Source organism: Schistocerca americana, chromosome 9 (assembly GCF_021461395.2).
Source record: "Schistocerca americana isolate TAMUIC-IGC-003095 chromosome 9, iqSchAmer2.1, whole genome shotgun sequence".
In the NCBI taxonomy this organism is placed as follows: Eukaryota; Metazoa; Arthropoda; class Insecta; order Orthoptera; family Acrididae; genus Schistocerca; species Schistocerca americana.
Window position 1 is genome coordinate 106,635,421 of NC_060127.1, and position 21,924 is coordinate 106,657,344.

Genomic DNA, 21,924 nt, shown 5'->3' on the forward strand with positions numbered 1-21,924 from the left:
ACTAGGTGGCTCTCTCCACTGCCTTGCTACGATGTAATTATAATAACTGAATTTAGTTCAGATAAAACGCACACGGGTCGTGAGCGCGAAACCAATACAGATCTAATAGGATGAAACAATATCGGCAAAGCGGCCTCAGAAATGATGACTTTGCGATGTAGTGAATATGTCGTGAACAATGAAATATGTGCCGTAATAAGACTTTATACAGTATTTCAGTTGGCGTAGGTACTCCCCTTATGGTGTGTAACAACCCCCTCCCCTCACCTTCTCACGAGTGGTGCTGTATATCCTATTGTCACATATTTTGTTGGAGGACGTCAGATAGTAGTCTGTAAGCACATCTTGTACACTGCTTTTATACCTTGCTTCAAAACAAAGAGATTCCCTGTTGCTAATTTTTTTTGTATATTTTTGCCGCGTTCGGGCTTAGTTGAGCACCGATATATGTCACGCTATAGTACGCAAAAAGGTATTTTGTTTGATGTTCTCTGGATGGTCTAAGCCCGAAACGTGTCAAATATGACTTTTTTTTTTTTATCAACAAGGGATCTGGTGATTTTGATCGACACAATACAGCAATGTATAAGAAGTGTTCACAATTTACATTACACTTGCAGGTGTACTACGTGTATTTAAATCGCAACTTAACGTGAGTGACAGTGGAAATTTAAGTCTGACCTTGAGGCGTATTTGGATAGCCTAATGGTTTCTTAATACCTGACGAGACAACAGTGCTAAATGTAACACAGATCCCGGCCCAAGTATCACGACACCCTTTGTATGTAGAGGAGTCACAGAAGATCGTCTTCGTTTGAATGTAACTTTTTATTAACATCTCAGAAAGAAGCAAAAAAAATCAAAGTGTCCTTAGAGACACCGTCGAGATGGCTTTTTACACGGAAATAAGTTTAAAATATTCCCTTGAGGGCTTTACTGCGTGCTTTGTTTGTTGGAATAACAAGAGCAAATATTTAATAAATTGTGCCGACACTGTCCGATGTGTAGGAGACGCAAAGTAGCAACTCCGAGAGAAGATTTCTTTATATCTTCGTCTAAAATCAACAAGTCATCAGCAGAGGTAAAAAAAAAAATTACAATTAAAAATTAAATCTTAAACAAGGAAGAAATTTAATTTTAAAGAAGGAAAAATTTTAAGTTCAAATAAAAACAAAAGAATGCAAATCGGTTTAAGGTAAAGGAGAAGGACTTAAGAGAATTCTGAACACAAAAAACATGCTCATAGGTAAAACTACAAAAAAAAAATGAAAAAAAAGACAAGAAAGAACGGTTATAAGTCAAAATGCAAGCCAAATGAACGCTCTAAATATCCGAAGAAAGGAAAGCAAGATCAGAAAGAGTGAATCAACACTGGGCTGATAGAAGGCACAGAGCATAAAAAACTGACTGATTTACTGTATCCGGAAATCGGGTGAAGAAGAAGCAGAAGAAGAAAAGAAAGAAAATCTTCTTTTATGATGTTTGAAGAATTTTCAGTACTCGAGAGTAAAGTAGTTTAATTTTTCAAGAGGACAAAAATCAACTCGAAACGAATATTTCAGTTTGAAAAAGGTAAACATTTCCCTTTTAAGTTTCGTTTTCAAGAGTAAAGAGACGACAAAAAATTATCTCCTGTGGAAAAAATCCAAAGTCACTAAAGGCTACAAAGGACGGTAAACAGCCTGAGCCGCTTATGTAAAAATCAAATAAATAAAAAAAAAATGCAGCAGTAAGCTGGAGACTGCCGGAATCTGGCACAGGTTCTCGTTTGTCAGGGCACATATATTACCTCGCTGGTTCAGCACTTCTGAACCCACTCACTAAAATCGTTCACCGAGCGAGGTGGCGCAGTGGTTAGCACATGTGGACTCGCATTCGGGAGGACGACGGTTCAATCCCGCGTCCGGCCATCCTGATTTAGGGTTTCCGTTATTTCCCTAAATCGCTCCAGGCAAATGTCTGGATGGTTCCTTTGAAAGGGCACGGCCGACTTACTTTCCCGTCCTCCCCTAATCTGATGAGACCGATGACCTCGCTGTTTGGTCTCTTCCCCCAAACAACCCAACCCAACCCAAAATCGTTCGATGCCGCGCTGTACTTCGTCCAAGTCGTCCTCATCGATCTCATCCTTTGCACAGCAGTGACCGTTATTCGGCGCACAGGCATTTTCATACCTGAAACTACGCGTGCACTCATCGCTCAATTTCTGTGACTGCAGATGTCACTTGCATTGTCATTTACTCTAGGAGCTCTGGAGTATTAAATGTACGCAACGAATCAAAAATGTGGGCCGTGTCGGGACTGGAACCCACGACCAGGACTTCTGATGACTTCGAGCTGTGAATCCAGCCGCCAAAGCACGCCTGAGGGACCGACAGCCGCCTCGTCTTCCAAACGCTGCAGCCACCAGGGAACGGATATGCAGAGGGCGGCTTTTAGCTCACCTACTGCCTCGTCATCGTTGTCGCGAACGAAAGAGGGAAGGCAGCCCGAGATGGAGCTCTGACTGCGTCCGCGAAGCGTTCCCTGGGGCCACAACCGCCCACGACAGACAATGGTGTGGGTTCGAAACCGGGTCCAGCTTATAGTTTTAACATATTGTTACTGCTGCGCATCAAGGCCGTAATTTTCTCAAACGAAGGCGATGTCTTTCCACCAAGGCTGTTAATTTAAACTGTTTTAGGCTCTCTTCCTTGTCAAGTCACACACACAATTTGGGCTTGTACAGCCATTTTTGAGTATAAACAAAGTAGATCCTAATAAAACTGAAAAGGACACAAAGGAGTTACAAACATTGGCTGCTAGCGGACATTGACTGAAGTCAATGGGCAAAGCTGAAAATTTGTGTCGTAACGGGATTCGAACCCGAGTCTCCAGCTTACTAGGCAGATGCTCTGACCACTGAGCCATCAGGACACAAAGATGAAACTTCCTGGCAGATTAAAACTGTGTGCACGACTGGGACTAGAACTCGGGACCTTTGCCTTTCACGGGCAAGTGCTCTACCGTCTGAGCTACCCAAGCACGACTCACGCCTCGGGCTCACAGCTTTAGTTCTGCCAGTATCTCGTCTCCTACCTTCCAAACTTCACGGAAGCTCTCCTGCACGACTTTCAGAACTAGCACTCCTGGGGGATGTTTCCAGTCCCCGAGTGTCTGACACAGACGTCGAACACATCCGCTACAGTTTCACAAGGGGTCCCCAGAAATCCGTTCGCCGTGCAGCTCGACAGCTCAGCACGCCCCCGAAGTCCGTCTGACGCGTGTTGCGTCGACGTTTACACAGAAACAAAACAAAATTCCGCTACTGCAAGCTCTTCGTAAAGGTATCAAACAACGACGTGTATTTCTGTATTTCGTTCTTGGCAAGATGGAGGGTGACAGTTTCTTCCACACGTAGTGTTTAGTGAGGAGATAACACTCCATTTAAATGGAAAGGTGAACCGTCATAATGTGAGAATATAGGGTACGGAACATACACATGAAGCTGTACAATATCAGAGGTTCAAAATGGTTGAAGTGGTTCTGAGCACTATGGGACTTAACATCTGAGGTCATTAGTCCCCTAGGACTTACAACTACTTAAACCTAACTAACCTAAGAACATCACACACATCCATGCTCGAGGGAGGATTCGAACCTGCGACCGCAGCGGTCGCGCGGTTTAAATCAAAGGATTACTGAACGATGGATCTGTCGCACTGGACCAAATGATTCAGCCTTACTGTATCTGATTATTTCTTGTGGGGGTTCATAAAAGAGCCTATTTATGTGCCTCCGTTACCAACAATGAATGACCTGAGATGTCGCATAACAACAACAGTGGAGGCTGTAACTCAAGACATGCTCGCTGCATATATCGTGAATCTCGAAACGGGCATATTGAACACCTATGAGAAGGCTTTAACAATAACTTTTGGAGTTTCCCGTTCACCAAAAAACAAAACTCCTTGTATATGTTTATTAGTTTCAGAAATGTAAACGTACCAAATAGGACGATACTTTTTGATACACCCTGTACTTTCTTGCCCTCGTTGTGAAATAACTGGGCAGTGTTACGCTTTAATTTTACTGAGTTGTTAGCTTCCGGGCAGCGGTGTGGAGCGACCTATTGTGTTGGATGTGCAGTGCTGCTGGTTTTGAAAAACGTTTTTCTTCCTTCTGTAGTCGTAAAATAGCAGCTTTATTTGTCTGCTGTTAATTTAAAGCATATTCTCGCTCATTTAATTCAGAACTGTGCCTGCTTGTAAACTGTTTGAGAACAGAGTGGTTAACAGTTAGTCTAGATTTTTAAAATTTTAGATCCGAGCCGTTAATTTTACTCGCCGACTTGGTTTTTAAAGCTTCATTTGTCTTACATATATTTTTTAAGCTCGTGCTAATCTCTGCACGTTCGAGAAATCTGTGTGTTTTTTCAAGTATAAGTGATTTTAATTATTGATCCAATAGAGGAAAGAGCAGAAGTAGATCGTGAAATCCGTCGTTTTATTACAGCAGATCTTCAGCTATTACGCAGTCATGTGCAGTCCTACAAATTACAAAAAAGGAGCATGAGAAAGAAACAGAATATAGACAACAACGTATCGTCAAGGCAACATAAGTACCACATAGTCAAATACGATATAACAACAGGTGACATTAGTCCAAAGTGTCACGAAACAAACAGTATTGGTTCTTTTCAGAGCATACACGAGTCCAATATGAACGGAAGCCGTTTCTTACATGATTGAACAGGAAGGAAATGTAACTTGGAGACCTGTGGTGCAATCGGTTGCCACATTAGCGAACAAGTAAATAACAGTGAAGCTATATAATTTTCAATTAAAAAAAAAATAAAACCAAAAGTAATGGTTGACCAAAGAAAACAAATTACATGTGTGAAGCCATAAATACAACCTAATCAGTAACAGAAAGTATTGCTACATTACAAATCAGTAGAAGAAGATCCTTCTAAAATTCCATGTAACAACGAAATGTACAATATTAAAATAATGTACCAAAATCATTAAAATATAAAGGAATGAAAAAAGTACAATAAACGATGGTGTGGCGTCTCTGGCCATATACTAGAATCACATAGGTCGCAAGAATACAGTAGGGCCATCTCTCGGGTAACAGTACAAACGTGTGAAATAAAACAGCAGTAAAACGACGAAAGGCAGGCAGCTAGGAAGTGGTGTGTAAAACATGAACAAATAAGTCGAATAAAGGAATGTATGAGTTACGGGCAATAAAATATGTAGGGCACCGCATGGCTCTGGAGTTACATTTTCTTCTTAGGAACGGCTTTCATTCATGTTAGAGTCCTACATCAACCAATACTGTTTACTTCGTAACTAAACTAATGTCACCTGTTGTTATACAGTATGTAACGGTGTGGTGCTGATGTTTGCAGTTAAGATACGTTGTTGACTAGTTTCCGTTTACGTATTTCTCATTCTTCTATTTTGTAACTCTTAGCACTGAACATGGCCATTTAATGGCTGAAATTTAGATCTTCTGAAATAAAACGACGTATTTCGGCCAATTACAAACTTCTAGGGGTGCTGAAATAGCGGTGGCTCAGCAACAGATTTGAAAATGGTTCTCGGCCAGAAACTAGTCAATGAGTGAATAAAAAAAGTAAAATTTGCAACTTTTTCGTTGTTCTTTCCTCCATTTTCTATATTCAACGATCGCTGCACAATACGAATTCCAATCTAATTGAAATTATTTACCAATTTGTTGGTTAAAAGTCACATGTAGTCACGAGCTCGAATGGGTTTTCTGTTAAAGGTTTTTTTAAATTTTAACTCAGTGGTTTATTGAAATATTTAACGTGTTGTAATTTATTTTTACTTTGTATGTGTTTTACAAATGCCTGTACATACTAATGCAAAATGTTGTGTAAAGCTGATGTCAGGGGGACCGATGTTGGCATTCAGAGAGGGCCTGTAGCTGGTTGCTTCTGCAACAAGAAACATTTGTTGAATGCAGTGACGTAAAACTTCAATATCATGAGTTTCCGATTTTAATTAATTTTGTAATAGTTCTGTGTTACAACTTTTTAAATTCAACGCTGCCTCTGGATGGTCTGTTTGAACATCTTACACCACCGAGCCTGCGCCTTTTTTTCCGCAGTCTTTTTCTGATTACTCCTGTGTTTGCTCTTTGCTTCAAGGAGTTTTCTTGTGCTTGTGATTAACTGAAGTAAGTAAGTAAGTAAGCAATTTGAGCAGCGTAATCAAACCACACAGTAAGCTGATTCTAAATCAGGGGTATACAGTCCTTTAGCTCATCTGGACCACAACAGAAGAAGAGCAATATTTTGCGGCGGCACATAATATGATCTACACCAGCAATTACCAAAACTTAAAATGTTCAATTTATCATAACTTTACATAAATTGAATTTTATGTTCTTTCACGATTATGTAATAGCTGCACACTTTCTAGGCCTCACTGACACTTGTTTTGGGCCGCATGCGGCCTGCGAGCAGCTGGTTGGACACCCCTGTTCTAAAGCTTAACGCAGCTCAGACTGTATAGACGGAACAACATGCGGATGTTGGACTCTTATTGAACATCAGATCAAAATCATAGAAAGAGTGATGAGCAGAATAAGAGCAACGTGGCTACTTCGTGAATAGCGCCATCGCTACAAAATTTCAATGACGGGTATTCGAAGACAGAACCTGCCGAAACCCCGTCTCACTGGCTGTGTGCAGTGTGAAGGGAAATCCAGATAGAACGTTATAAACTGAGGCGACAAAAGTCGTCGGATATCTCCTAATACCGTGTCGGACTTCCTTTCGCTCGGTGTGGTGCAGAAACTCGACGTGGTATCGACTCAGCAAGTCGTTGGAGGTCTCCTGCTGAAATATTAAGCCATGCTGCCTCTACAGCCGTCCATAATTGCGAAAGCGTTGCCGGTGCAGGATGTTGTGTACGAACTACACTCTCGATTATGTCCCACAAATGTTGGATGGGATTGATGTCGGCCATCTGGGTGGCCAAATCATTCGGTCGAATTGTCTGGAACGCTCTCCAAAACAATCGCGAACAATAATTGACATCGCCTACTGTCATTCATGAAAACTGTTTCGTTATTTGGGAACATGAAGTCCACGAGTGGCTGCAAATGGTCCGAAAGCAGCCGAACATCATCGTCTCCAGCCAATGATCGGTACAGTTGGACCAGAGGACAATTCCATGTGGACACATTCCAAACCATCACAGAGCCACCACCGGCTTGCACAGTGCCTTGTTGACCACTTGGGCCCAGAGCTCCGTGGGGTCTGCGCCACACTCGAACCCTACCGTCAGCTCTTACAGGGTGTTTCAAAAATGACCGGTATATTTGAAACGGCAATAAAAACTAAACGAGCAGCGATAGAAATACACCGTTTCTTGCAATATGCTTGGGACAACAGTACATTTTCAGGCAGACAAACTTTCGAAATTACAGTAGTTACAATTTTCAACAACAGATGGCGCTGCGGTCTGGGAGACTCTATAGTACGATATTTCCCACATACCCACCATGCGTAGCAATAATATGGCGTAGTCTCTGAATGAAATTACCCGAAACCTTTGACAACGTGTCTGGCGGAATGGCTTCACATGCAGATGAGATGTACTGCTTCAGCTGTTCAATTGTTTCTGGATTCTGGCGGTACACCTGGTCTTTCAAGTGTCCCCACAGAAAGAAGTCACAGGGGTTCATGTCTGGCGAATAGGGAGGCCAATCCACGCCGCCTCCTGTATGTTTCGGATAGCCCAAAGCAATCACACGATCATCGAAATATTCATTCAGGAAATTAAAGACGTCGGCCGGGCACCATCTTGCATAAACCACGAGGTGTTCGCAGTGTCGTCTAAGGCAGTTTGTACCGCCACAAATTCACGAAGAATGTCCAGATACCGTGATGCAGTAATCGTTTCGGATCTGAAAAATGGGCCAATGATTCCTTTGGAAGAAATGGCGGCCGAGACCAGTACTTTTTGAGGATGCAGGGACGATGGGACTGCAACATGGGGCTTTTCGGTTCCCCATATGCGCCAGTTCTGTTTATTGACGAAGCCGTCCAGGTAAAAATAAGCTTCGTCAGTAAACCAAATGCTGCCCACATGCATATCGCCGTCATCAATCCTGTGCACTATATCGTTAGCGAATGTCTCTCGTGCAGCAATGGTAGCGGCGCTGTGGGGTTGCCGCGTTTGAATTTTGTATGGATAGAGGTGTAAACTCTGGCGCATGAGACGATACGTGGACGTTGGCGTCATTTGGACCGCAGCTGCAACACGGCGAACGGAAACCCGAGGCCGCTGTTGGATCACCTGCTGCACTAGCTGCGCGTTCCCCTCTGTGGTTGCCGTACACGGTCGCCCTACCTTTCCAGCACGTTCATCCGTCACGTTCCCAGTCCGTTGAAATTTTTCAAACAGAACCTTTATTGTATCGCTTTTCGGTCCTTTGGTTACATTAAACCTCCTTTGAAAACTTCGTCTTGTTGCAACAACACTGTGTTCTAGGCGGTGGAATTCCAACACCAGAAAAATCCTCTGTTCTAAGGAATAAACCATGTTGTCTCCAGCACACTTGCACGTTGTGAACAGCACACGCTTACAGCAGAAAGACGACATTCAGAATGGCACACCCATAGACTGCGTTGTCTTCTATATCTTTCACATCACTTGCAGCGCCATCTGTTGTTGAAAATTGTAACTACTGTAATTACGAAAGTTTGTCTGCCTGAAAATGTACTGTTGTCCCAAGCATATTGCAACAAACGGTGTATTTCTATCGCTGCTCGTTTAGTTTTTATTGCCGTTTCAAATATACCGGTCATTTTTGAAACACCCTGTACCAACTGAAATAGGGACTCTTCTGATCAGGCTACGGTTTTTCAGTCGTCTAGGGTCACGAGCCCAGGAGAGTCTCTGCAGGCCTTGTCCTGCTATTATCAAAGGCACTCGCGTCGTTCGTCTGCTCCCATAGCCCATTAACGCCAAACTTTACCGCACTTTCTGAACGATACTGAAAAATGAACATGAACAGTCACAACCGCTGGAAACTTCCTTTTTTACGAAGTTAGCGGCTTCAGTCTGTTTCAGAACATCTTCAGACCTCACACCATGATGGTAGACGGTGGCTGTGATCGGAGCAGGCGCTATGACTCCACGAACACTAATTTCACAGTTCACAGCCACCATACACCATCATGGTGTGAGGTCTGAAAACGGTCTAAAATAAATAGAAACCATAGGTTTGTTTATAAATAAATACATCTTCTACATCTACATTTATACTCCGCAAGCCACCCAACGGTGTGTGGCGGAGGGCACTTTACGTGCCACTGTCATTACCTCCCTTTCCTGTTCCAGTCGCGTATGGTTCGCGGGAAGAACGACTGTCTGAAAGCCTCCGTGCGCGCTCTAATCTCTCTAATTTTACATTCGTGATCTCCTCGGGAGGTATAAGTAGGGGGAAGCAATATAGTCGATACCTCATCCAGAAACGCACCCTCTCGAAACCTGGCGCGCAATCTACAACGCGATGCAGAGCGCCTCTCTTGCAGAGTCTGCCACTTGAGTTTATTAAACATCTCCGCAACGCTATCACGGTTACCAAATAACCCTGTGACGAAACGCGCCGCTCTTCTTTGGATCTTCTCTATCTCCTCCGTCAAACCGATCTGGTACGGATCCCACACTGATGAGCAATACTCAACTATAGGTCGAACGAGTGTTTTGTAAGCCATCTCCTTTGTTGATGGACTACATTTTCTAAGCACTCTCCCAATGAATCTCAACCTGGTACCCGCCTTACCAACAATTAATTTTATATGAGCATTCCACTTCAAATCGTTCCGCACGCACACTCCCAGATATTTTACAGAAGTAACTGCTACCAGTGTTTGTTCCGCTATCATATAATCGTACAATAAAGGATCCTTCTTTCTATGTATTCGCAATACATTACATTTGTCTATGTTAAGGGACAGTTGCCACTCCCTGCACCAAGTGCTTATCCGCTGCAGATCTTCCTGCATTTCGCTACAATTTTCTAATGCTGCAACTTCTCTGTATACTACAGCATCATCCGCGAAAAGCCGCATGGAACTTCCGACACTTCTTCTGCTACCAGTCACGATTTTTCTTTATTTTACTCTTCGCACGATGCGTTTCGAGAAATAATTCCCATTTTCAAGTGCGTTTTCTGTGTGTATTATGCCATTTCTTTTGCTGTTGTGAGTCTGTTGTGTGTGAGTCTGCTTCATTTCGTTGACTTTTCAGTTTTCTAATGGTCCATTTGTGTAGAGCCTTGCACACACTAAACATCGGCCGGCCGCGGTGGCCGTGCGGTTGTAGGCATTGCAGTCCGGAACCGCGGGACTGCTACGGCCGCAGGTTCGAATCCTGCCTCGGGCATGTATGTGTGTGATGTCCTTAGGTTAGTTAGGTTTAAGTAGTTCTAAGTTCTAGGGGACTGATGACCTAAGATGTTAAGTCCCATAGTGCTCAGAGCCATTTGAGCCATTTTTGAACTAAACATCACACACAATTTTCTTGTACCCTACACGCCGCGCGGGATTACCCGAGCGGTCTGAGGCGCTGCAGTCATGGACTGTGCGGCTGGTTCGAGTCCTCCCTCGGGCATGGGCGCGTGTGTGTTTGTCCTTAGGATAATTTAGGTTAAGTAGTGTGTAAGCTTAGGGACTGATGACCTTAACAGTTAAGTCCCATAAGATTTCACACACATTTGAACATTTTGAACATTTGTACCCTTCACACATCGAAAATATCTTATATAAACAAAACAGGTAGGTAAATTTCGTTTACATAAGATATTTTTGATGTGTGAAGTGGTTGGGTCTGAGCACTATGGGACTTAACATCTATGGTCATCAGTCCCCTAGAACTTAGAACTACTTAAACCTAACTAACCTAAGGACATCACACAACACCCAGCCATCACGAAGCAGAGAAAATCCCTGACCCCGCGGGGAATCGAACCCGGGAACCCGGGCGTGGGAAGCAAGAACGCTACCGCACGACCACGAGCTGCGGGCGATGTGTAAAGTGTAGAACAAGTTGCGTGTGATGTTTAGTGTGTGTAAGACTCTGCACAAATTGACCATTAGAAAACTGAAAAGTCAACGAAATGAAGCGGACTCACACGCACTGACAACATCAAAAGAAATGGCTTAATACATACAAAAAACGCACTTGAAAACGGGAATTATTTCTCGAAACGCGTGGTGCGAAGAGTAAAATAAAGAAAAATCGTGACTAGTAGCAGAAGATTTATTCATTTATAAACAAAACTATTGTTTCTACAGTCGCAGGCTTTCAAAAACCATTTATAACGGATCACAGCAGATAAATCGAAACCGGTAACATCACAAAAAATGAAGTTTCTTGGGGTTGTGACTGTTCATGTTCATTTCTAAGTAATACAAAAAAACGCTGTTCTCCAAGCGAAATGTTCTAAAAAATTACTTAACGGGTACATTCGTCGTACGTCCTATACTGATTTATGGAGTTGCTTGTCTGTTAGCACTGACAACTCTACTCATACGACGCTGCTCTCGCTCGTTAAGTGAATTCTCTAACGTTTTCCGAAATGGAATGTCCAGTGCGTCTAGCCCAGGAGAGTCTCTGCAGGCTTTGTCCTGCTATTATCAAAGGCACTCGCGTCGTTCGTCTGCTCCCATAGCCCATTAACGCCAAACTTTACCGCACTGTTCTGAACGATACTTAAAAATGAACATGAACAGTCACAACCGCTGGTAACTTCCTTTTTTACGAAGTTAGCGGCTTCAGTCTGTTTCAGAACATCTTCAGACCTCACACCATTGATGGTAGACGGTGGCTGTGATCGGAGCAGGCGCTATGACTCCACGAACACTAATTTCACAGTTCTCAGCCACCATCCACCATCATGGTGTGAGGTCTGAAGACGGTCTAAAATAAATAGAAACCATAAGTTTGTTTATAAATAAATAAATCTTCTGCTACCAGTGACGATTTTTCTTTATTTTACTCTTCGCACGATGCGTTTCGAGAAATAATTCCCATTTTCAAGTGCGTTTTCTGTGTGTATTATGCCATTTCTTTTGCTGTTGTGAGTCTGTTGTGTGTGAGTCTGCTTCATTTCGTTGACTTCTCAGTTTTCTAATGGTCCATTTGTGTAGAGCCTTGCACACACTAAACATCACACACAACTTTCTTGTACCCTACACGTCGCGCGGGATTACCCGAGCGGTCTGAGGCGCTGCAGTCATGGACTGTGCGGCTGGTTCGAGTCCTCCCTCGGGCATGGGTGTGTGTGTGTTTGTCCTTAGGATAATTTAGGTTAAGTAGTGTGTAAGCTTAGGGACTGATGACCTTAACAGTTAAGTCCCATAAGATTTCACACACATTTGAACATTTGTACCCTTCACACATCGAAAATATGTTATATAAACAAAACAGGTAGGTAAATTTCGTTTACATAAGATATTTTTGATGTGTAAAGTGTACAGCAAGTTGCGTGTGATGTTTAAATCAAATGGCTCTGAGCACTATGGGACTTAACATCTGTGGTCATCAGTCCCCTAGAACTTAGAACTACTTAAACCTAACTAACCTAAGGACATCACACACATCCATGCCCGAGGCAGGATTCGAACCTGCGACCGTAGCAGTCGCGCGGTTCCGGACTGAGCGCCTAGAACCGCTAGACCACCGCGGCCGGCGTGTGATGTTTAGTGTGTGTAAGACTCTGCACAAATTGACCATTAGAAAACTGAAAAGTCAACGAAATGAAGCGGACTCACACACACTGACAACATCAAAAGAAATGGCTTAATACATACAAAAAACGCACTTGAAAACGGGAATTATTTCTCGAAACGCGTGGTGCGAAGAGTAAAATAAAGAAAAATCGTGACTAGTAGCAGAAGATTTATTTATTTATAAACAAACCTATTGTTTCTACAGTCGGAGGCTTTCAAAAACCATTTATAACGGATCAAAGCAGATAAATCGAAAACGGTAACCTCACAAAAAAAAGTTTCTTGGGGTTGTGACTGTTCATGTTCATTTCTAAGTAATACAAAAAAAACGCTGTTCTCCAAGCAAAATGTTCTAAAAAATTACTTAACGGGTACATTCGTCGTACGTCCTATACTGATCTATGGAGTTGCTTGTCTGTTAGCACTGACAACTCTACTCATACGACGCTGCTCTCGCTCGTTAAGTGAATTCTCTAACGTTTTCCGAAATGGAATGTCCAGTGCGTCTAGCTCCAACTACCACTCTGGGTTTAAAGTCTGTTCATTCCCGTCGCATGGCCACAATCACGTCTGACAGCTTTTCAAATGAATCACCTGAGTAGAAATTACACTGGCCTGTGTACGCGATACCGCCGCCGTCTGTATACGTGCGTATCGCGCAGCGCACTGAGAGTCCAGCGGGGCAGCTGCCGTGGAGTGTCGGGTCGCTGGGAGGCGAGAAGCGGCGAGTGGTGACGTGGTGCGTGGTGCGGGATGCGGCGTGTCGGCTTTCCAGCCCTGGGAACGGCCGTGCAGCCGCGGCGCGCACGCTCCGCCGAGCGTGAAGCCTGCGGCTGGTTGCCTGCGCGCTCCTTACAGGCCCGACACCTCGGCCTTCAGCCTCATCCCTATCCCGCGCCTGGCAGGGTCGCCAGTAGCCGCGGCAGGTTGCGGAACCCCCCACACCGAGATTGTGACACTTCCACGAAGCGACACTTCCACGGAGATGGAATGCGCCGATATTTCCACGAAGCCCGAGGCGCTTCGGGCAGTAGAGCGTCGGAACGGGCTGTTTCCGAATTAGGATGGACCAAGCTGTCAGCCGCTACACTTACTTCGTACTACTTGGGAAGCTCCACTTCCTGCTGTAACGCATAGAACAGGCCAAGTGCCATAACCCGATCTCAGTGGAACGGGAATCGTAATAAGCGAACAAATGTCTCGGCGTATTCGCAGATCTAGACCGCTTCTGAGAAAACGATGGCCAGGGACACGCAGAGTACCACGAAAACTTTAAGTGCGTAAATACACTGAACCGCCAAAGAAACTGGTATAGGCAAGCGTATTCAAATACAGAGATATATGTAAACAGGCGGAATACGGCGCTGCGGTCGGAAACGCCTATACAACTCACCTCGTGTCTGGCGCAGTTGTTAGATCTGTTACAGCTGCTACAGTGCCAGGTTTTCAAGATTTAAGTGAGCATCAGAGTGGTGTTATAGTCGGCGCAAGAGCGATGGGACACACCACCTGCGAGGTAGCGATGAAGTGGGGATTTTCCCGTACGACGATTTCACAAGTGTACCGTGAAGATGAGGAATCCGATAAAACATCAAAACTCTGATAACGCTGCGGCCGGAAAAAGATCCTGCAAGATCGTGACCAACAACGACCAGAGTCGTTCAATGTGACAGAAACCTTCGGTATATTGCTGAATATTTCAATGCCGGGCCATGAAGAAGTGTCAGCGTGCGAGCTGTTCAACGAGACATCATCGATATGGGCTTTCAGAGACGGAGGCCCACTCGCGTACCCTTGATGACTGCACGACACAAAGCATTACGCCTCGCCTGGGCACGTCACCACCGACAATGGACTGTTGATGACTGGAAACATATTGACTGGTCGGACGAGTCTCGTTTCAAACTGTACTGAGCGGTGGACGTGTACAGGTGTTGAGGAAACCTCATGAATCCATACACCCTGCATGTCAGCAGGGGCTGTTCAAGCTGATGGTGGCCCTGTAATGGTTAGGGCATGTGCAGTTGGAGTGATATGGGACCCCTGATACCTCTAGATACGACTGTGATACGTGACACGTAGGTAAGCATCCTATTTGATCACCTGCGTCCATTCATGTCCATTGTGCATTCCGACGGACTTAGGAAATTCCAGCAGGACAATGCGACACAACACACGTCCTGAACTGCTACAGAGTGGCTTCAGGAACAGTCTTCTGAGTTTGAACCCTTCCACTTGTCACCAAATTCCCCAGACATGAACATTAATGAGCATATCTGGGATGCCTTGCAACGTGCTGTTCAGCAGAGATCACCGCCCCCTCGTACTCTTACGGATTTATCGACAGCCCTGCAGGACTCATGGTGTCAGTTCCCTCCAGCACTGCTTCAGACATTAGTCGAGTCCATGCGACGTCGTGTTGCGACACGTCTGCGTGCTCGCGGAGGCTCTACCAGTTGACTCTTCAATGTATATCTTTGGCCGCCCTAACTTCACAAGACTAAATCGTGTAGCAATTTGCTACCGACATCGGTAGATAAATAAATAAGTAACTAAAATAAATATATAAATTAAAATAATTGGATTTGGAAAATGAGAGGCCACGACGCTAGCCACTGTAAGTCCATTTCGGCTGAGATTAGTTCGCGCTAGAAGGCATCTATATTACATCGAAAACTTTGATCGTCGTTTCCTCCGAAGCTCAAAATTGGCTCCAAGCAGTAATGGAGTTAACATCTGAGGTCATCAGTCCCTAGGACTTACAACTACTTAAACCTAATTAACCAAAGGACATCAGTCACATCCATGCCCGAGGCAGGATTCGAACCTGCGACCGTAGCAGCAGCGCGGTTCCGGACTGAAGCGCCTAGAACCGCTCGGCCATTGCCGTCGGCCTCCTCGAAGCGGTCGAGTGTCTACGGAGGAGATGACAGACGTGTTCGCTTATTTTGACCCCGTATTCATGTAATGAGAGTTCCCGAAAGCAACAATTTATGCGAAACTCATGTCCTGATATGTAACTGTTCATATGTAACCGCCCTCTGGAGATGGTCTGGAACCGTTCTGTTTGAGCTTTCATCACACGAGTTAACACTAATTCCTAGTAACGTGGATGATAGGCCACAGCACACTGTGCTCGTTGCTACCTGGAGAGCCCCACACTCCGCTCAAATGTCCCTCCGCGTGAGTGTGACTTGCTGCAAGTGTTTCAACCCCGTCTCCCTTCCCCGTATTGTCAGTGAACCACGAGAGATGGTACTGACAGAGAGCGATTCCGTACCGGAAATAAATTGGAGGGGACAAGCAAGTCCGCTACTTGTGTGACAATCAAATGAAACCCTCGAAAACTGGTAGCAACCAGTACTGGGTTTCGTGTTGTCCACTGTCCCAGATAAAATATTGCATTTTTTAAAATTTCTGCCGTCGCTTATCCATCACTCATGAAAGCTGGATGGGCTGTTGCAGAACAAACGTTGTTCTTTCCAATCAAATGTACCAGTGGACTGGAAATAGGGCCGAGAAGCTTCCACGATTTATTTATTTACTTGCATTCCCTGTTTCACAGACGGAGGCCTCCTGTTGTAAAACATTTTCGTGTCACTTTTATTTCGATCCAAGGAGTAGAGCGGGCTGCTTTTTTTTCCTTTTTTCTTTTAGTTCAATCCATAACAGGGTCATGCTTTTTTTCAACCAATTATGCAGTGAGCTGATAACAGGAATGAATGACAATGTCTTATCACTTTCTCTGCCGGCCGCAGTGGCCATGCGGTTCTACGCGCTTCAGTCTGGAACCTCGCGACCGCTACGGTCGCAGGTTCGAATGCTGCCTCGGGCATGGCTGTGTGTTATGTCCTTAGGTGAGTTAGGTTTAATAAGTTCTAAGTTCTAGGGGACTGATGACCTCAGATGTTAAGTCCCATAGTGCTCAGACCCATTTGAACCACCACTTTCTCCACTTACTTGAGAACCAAGTGAAACGTACAGAAAACGGATGTTGGAACTGAAAGACTGGAGCTGCTTAATGTACACTGACGGAGGAAAAAAATCACAACACCAAGAAAGAGATCTGCGACATAAACGAAAGTTGGTAAGCGTGCTTTTATACATGTGAATGATGGCGGCTATTTAAATTTCACGCCAGAGGGGCACTAGTATCCCCACTATGCTTTAAATACGCGCTGTAACGGTCGTGGGCGTTAGGTACCTTTGAGACTGGACGTGGTGAGGTGATATTAGTCAAAAATGCCTTTAAGGCATTATAAATACCACACTGAGGCTACGAGAAGCTGGATTTCACTTCTGCGATACTGCAGAAAGACTTGGCAGGAATGTAGCCACTGTACATTTCCCCCTCAGGTGTGCCGCAGGGGAGTGTCGTAAGACCGTTGCTATTCACAATATATAAATATATATATATATATATATATATATATATATATATATATATATATATATATATATAAATGACCTTGTGGATGACATCGGAAGTTCACTAAGGCTTTTTGCGGATGATGTTGTGGTATATCGAGAGGTTGTAACACTGGAAAATTGTACTGAAATGCAGGAGGATCTGCAGCGAATTGACGCATGGTGCAGGGAATGGCAATTGAATCTCATTGTAGACAAGTGTAATGTGCTGCGAATACATAGAAAGAAAGATCCCTTGTCATTTAGCAAGTCAGCAAGTGGAAGCAGTTAATTCCATAAATTATCTGGGAGTACGCATTAGGAGTGATTTGAAATGGAATGATCATATAAAGTTGATCGTCGGTAAAGCAGATGTCAGACTGAGATTCATTGGTAGAATCCTAAGGAAATGCAGTCCGAAAACAAAGGAAGTAGGTTACAGTACGCTTGTTCGCCCACTGCTTGAACACTGCTCAGCAGTGTGGGATGCGTTCCAGATAGGGTTGATAGGAGAGATAGAGAATATCCAACGGAAAGCAGCGCGCTTCGTTACAGGATTATTTAGTAATCGCGAAAGCGTTACGGAGATGATAGATAAACTCCAGTGGAAGACTCTGCAGGCGAGAGGAGTAGCTCAGTACGGGCTTTTGTTGAAGTTTCGAGAACATACCTTCACCGAGCAGTCAAGCAGAATATTGCTCCCTCCAACGTATATCTCGCGAAGAGACCATGAGGGTAAAATCAGACAGATTAGAGCCCACACAGAGGCATACTGACAATCTTTCTTTCCGCGAACAATAGGAGACTGGAATAGAAGGGAGAACCGATAGAGGTACTCAAGGTACCCTCCGCCACACACCGTCAGGTGGCTTGCGGGGTATGGATGTAGATGTAGATACACGATTGCTGGCAGCGGTGGTCATGGGAATGTACGGTCACTAGAAGACTGGGATCCGGAAGGCCACATGGCGCTACCGAGAGGGTAAGACAGCGAACTTTCACAAATCCGTTATTTCATGGACACGTCCGAGCCCAGTAGCGTGCAATCCAGTGTACCCAAACCACCGCCGTTTTTGACTTCAGTGGTGTGAAGCGAGAGATCGCTGGAGAGGGGGGGGGGGGGGGGGGGGAGGTCTGGGTGTCTTTTCCAGTGAGAGCTGGTTCTGTCGAGGTGGCAGTGATGGCTGTGTGTTGGTTACGGGACTTGCGGGCGGCCCCACTGGATCTACAACTACAGTTAAGCTCTGGGGTGTGATCTCCTATGACAGCAGCACCACTCTAGTTACTATCCCACTCACCATGACGCAAATCTTTATGTCAGGCTGGTGGTGCTGCAGCTGTCAGAAGGACAATGAGAGACTTTTAACAAATTTGAAAGCAATATTTTATCTGCAGATTCAACAAATAATTCAATACCTTCTCTTGCTGACAGTACGGATAATGTAACTGATGGTGATAAACAGAAGGCCGAAATTATAAACCTAGCTTTCAAAAACTCGTATACGATAGAGGACTTTCAATTATCCAACAAACGAAAGGATGGCTGACAAAGTGTTTAGTGTTTCTGGGATTGTAAAACAGTTAAGATCCTTAGACGCCAGGAAGGCATCTGACCCAGACGGTATCCACGTTAAGATTTTATGTTGACTATGCTACAAATATAGCACCATTCTTATCCGCCATCTATCAGGGATCACTGGAACGGCGGAAAATTCCACGGGACAGGAAGAAGGCCCAGGTCATGGCAATCCATAAAAAGGGTAGGACAATTTCACTGACATCGATTTGTTGTAGAATCATTGAACATATTTTGTGTTCAGACATAATGACCTCTCTAGACTCTGAGAAGCTCATCTGCAGAAACCAGCACGGTTTTACGAAACAGCGGTCATGCGAGACACAGCTGGCCCTCTTTGTGCATGATATACAAAAGGCTCTAGATACCGGCTCCCAGGTTGATGCCATATTTCTCGACTATCGAAAGGCGTTCGACTCAGCTCCGCACTGTCACTTGCTACAAAAAGTGCGCGCTTACTGTCTATCCAGTGACATACGTGGTTGGATAGAAAGTTTTCTAACAGTCAGGGAGCAGTATGTCGTCCTCAACGGGGTAACTTCAACAGAAACAAGAGTAACTTCAGGTGTGCCCCAGGGCACCGTAATAGGTCCGCTGCTTTTTACGATTTACGTAAACGATATGGTTGATGGTATTGACAGCGGCCTTAGACCGTTTGCCGATGATGCTGTAGTCTACAGGAAAGTAGTATCACACGAAAGTTGTGAACAAATCAATGAGGATTTGCAGAAAATAAATGCGTGGTGTAATGACTGGCAGTTATCTCTCAATATTAGTAAGTGTAATCTACTGCGTATAACAAGGCGAAAATCCCCATTAATGTATGAGTACAAAATAAATGCCCAGTCTTTCGAAGCGGTAACATCCATCAAGTACCTAGGTGGGACTATTCGAAATGATCTCAAATGGAATGATCAGATTACACAAGTAAAGGGGAAGCCGAACTCTAGATTCCGGTTTATTGGTAGAATCCTGAAGCGATGCAGTCCTTCAACAAAGGAAATAGCTTACAATACGTTAGTTCGTCCAGTCATAGAGTATTGCTCGTCTGTATGGAACCCTTGCCAGTTAGGTCTGATTCAAGAGATTGAGAAGGTCCAAAGAAGAGCGGCAAGATTCGTGACTGGTACATTTAGCCATCGCGAGAGCTTTACAAATCTCATAGAAAGTTTGAAGTCGGACACACTCGCAGATAGATCACGCGCTGAACAGAAGCGGCTGCTCTCTAAATTCCGAAATCCAATCTTCACCGAGGATGTAGAGCATATATTATTACCACCAACTTTCAAATCGCGTAATGATCATCATTCAAAGATAAGGGAAATAAGAGCTCGTACTGAGGCGTTCAGACAGTCGTTTTTCCCTCGCGCGAACCGCAAGTGGAACAGAGGGGGGGGGGGGGGGGAGTAAGATTTTGGCGCGAATTGTGCCCTCCGCCACACACCGCTTGGTGGCTAGCGGAGTATATATGTAGATGTAGATCATGTTTGGTTTCTGGGGCGCTCAACTGCGCGGTCGTAAGCGGCCGTACAAAGTCCCAATTTCTACCCAGTCCAATTTTTCACGCAATCCAATCGAGCCACTGTCACGAATGACGACGACGATGATAATGATGATGATGATGAAATGACGAGGACAACACCCACACACAGTCCCTGGGCAGCGAAAATCCTCAACCAGGCCGGTAATCGAACCCGCGACCCCGTGATCCAGAGGCAGCAATGCCAGGCTGGTGGTGATTCGGCCTACTGTGCTGCCAATCATGAACGGAATTACAGGGGTTATCTTCCAACAGGATAACGCTCGCTCACATACCGCTTTTGTAACCCAAAGTGCTGTATGGGGTGTGGAAATGTTTCCTCGGCCTGCTCGATCACCAGATCAGTTTCCAACCGAGCACATGTGAGGCATCACTGGACGACAATTCCTGCGCATTAACCGTCCGTGTATTGACCGACCGAGTGCAACAGGCGTGCAACTCCACGGCACAGGCTGACATCCGGCACCTGTACAATACTAAGGCATCCCCGTTTGCACGCTTGAGTTCAAGATTCTGGCGGATACACCGGTTATTAATGTACCAGAATTTCACATTTGCAGTGGCTTATCTCACGCTGACATTAACCTGTAATCTTGCTACGTTAATCACTTGAATATGTTACCTACGCAAATTAATTCCCAAAATTTCATTACTCTACATTAATCATTTTTGACGCTGTTTTTTCCGTCAGTGCATTTGTGAAATAGTGTCCTTCATGTCCCACAAAAAAGTTTAAAGTAGAAACTCTAAACCCACTTTTCAAATATTTGCTTACAAATGAAAATCCAAGTGTATTGTCGCATTTATTTGTCATACCACTGCAAAGATGAGTGAAATAGTTATTAGAGTCACTGGCGTTGAGAGAAAGCTCAAATTGCTTAAACTGAACGTAGCTCCAGGACCCAATGGAATCACTGTCATATTCTATAACGAATTTGAGGCTGAGTTAGCCCTTTTTTAATTGTAGTCTATGGTACTGTTGCCAGTTGGAAGAAAGCACAGGTCACACTCGTCTACAAGCAGGGTAGCAAAAACGATCCGCAAAACTACTGTCCAATATCCTTTACATGCATTTGTTGTGGAATCGTATAACATATTCTGAGCTCAGGTATCTAAAACAGAATGCCGGTTGGCATGGATTCCGCAAACATCAATCATATGAAGCCCAACTCGCACTTTTCTGACATGATATCTTGAAAGCCGTGGTTACAGGCAGTCAAGTAGATGCAGTCCACCTCCGTGGCGTAGCGGCAGCGTGACAGCCAACCACCCAGGGGGCCCTGGTTCGATTCCCGGCAAGGGATTGGGTGTTGTGTGTCCTGGATCATCATTGACTCGCAGGTCTCCGATGTGGCGTCAGCTAAAAAGGGCTTGCAATACGGCGGCCGAACTACCCCGAATGGGGCCTCCCGACCAACAATGCCATACGATCATTTCCATTTCCAGTATTTCTCGATTTTGGAAAGGTGTTTGACTCGATACTACATTTCCGCTAATTATCAAAAGTACTATCGTATGGTGTATCGAGTGAAACTTCTGCGTGGAGGGCTTATAGGTAAGGGGGACGCAGAATGTTATCTTCCACCGAGGGTCGTCAACAAAGTGACTTCCTGTGTACCCCAGGGATGCTGAGTATTAATG

General features: G+C 44.6%; 1 protein-coding gene and 1 non-coding gene across 2 annotated transcripts in view; both read right to left on the reverse strand.

Annotated features, from left to right (window-relative positions):
• LOC124550612 (protein PALS1-like) overlaps nt 1–21,924 on the reverse strand; it is a 570,361-nt gene that overhangs the window by 517,864 nt on the left and 30,573 nt on the right. The gene's annotated exons all lie outside the window — the stretch shown is intronic.
• Nucleotides 2,846–2,916, reverse strand: Trnat-agu. The gene has a single exon. It is a non-coding gene; the product is annotated as a tRNA-Thr (tRNA).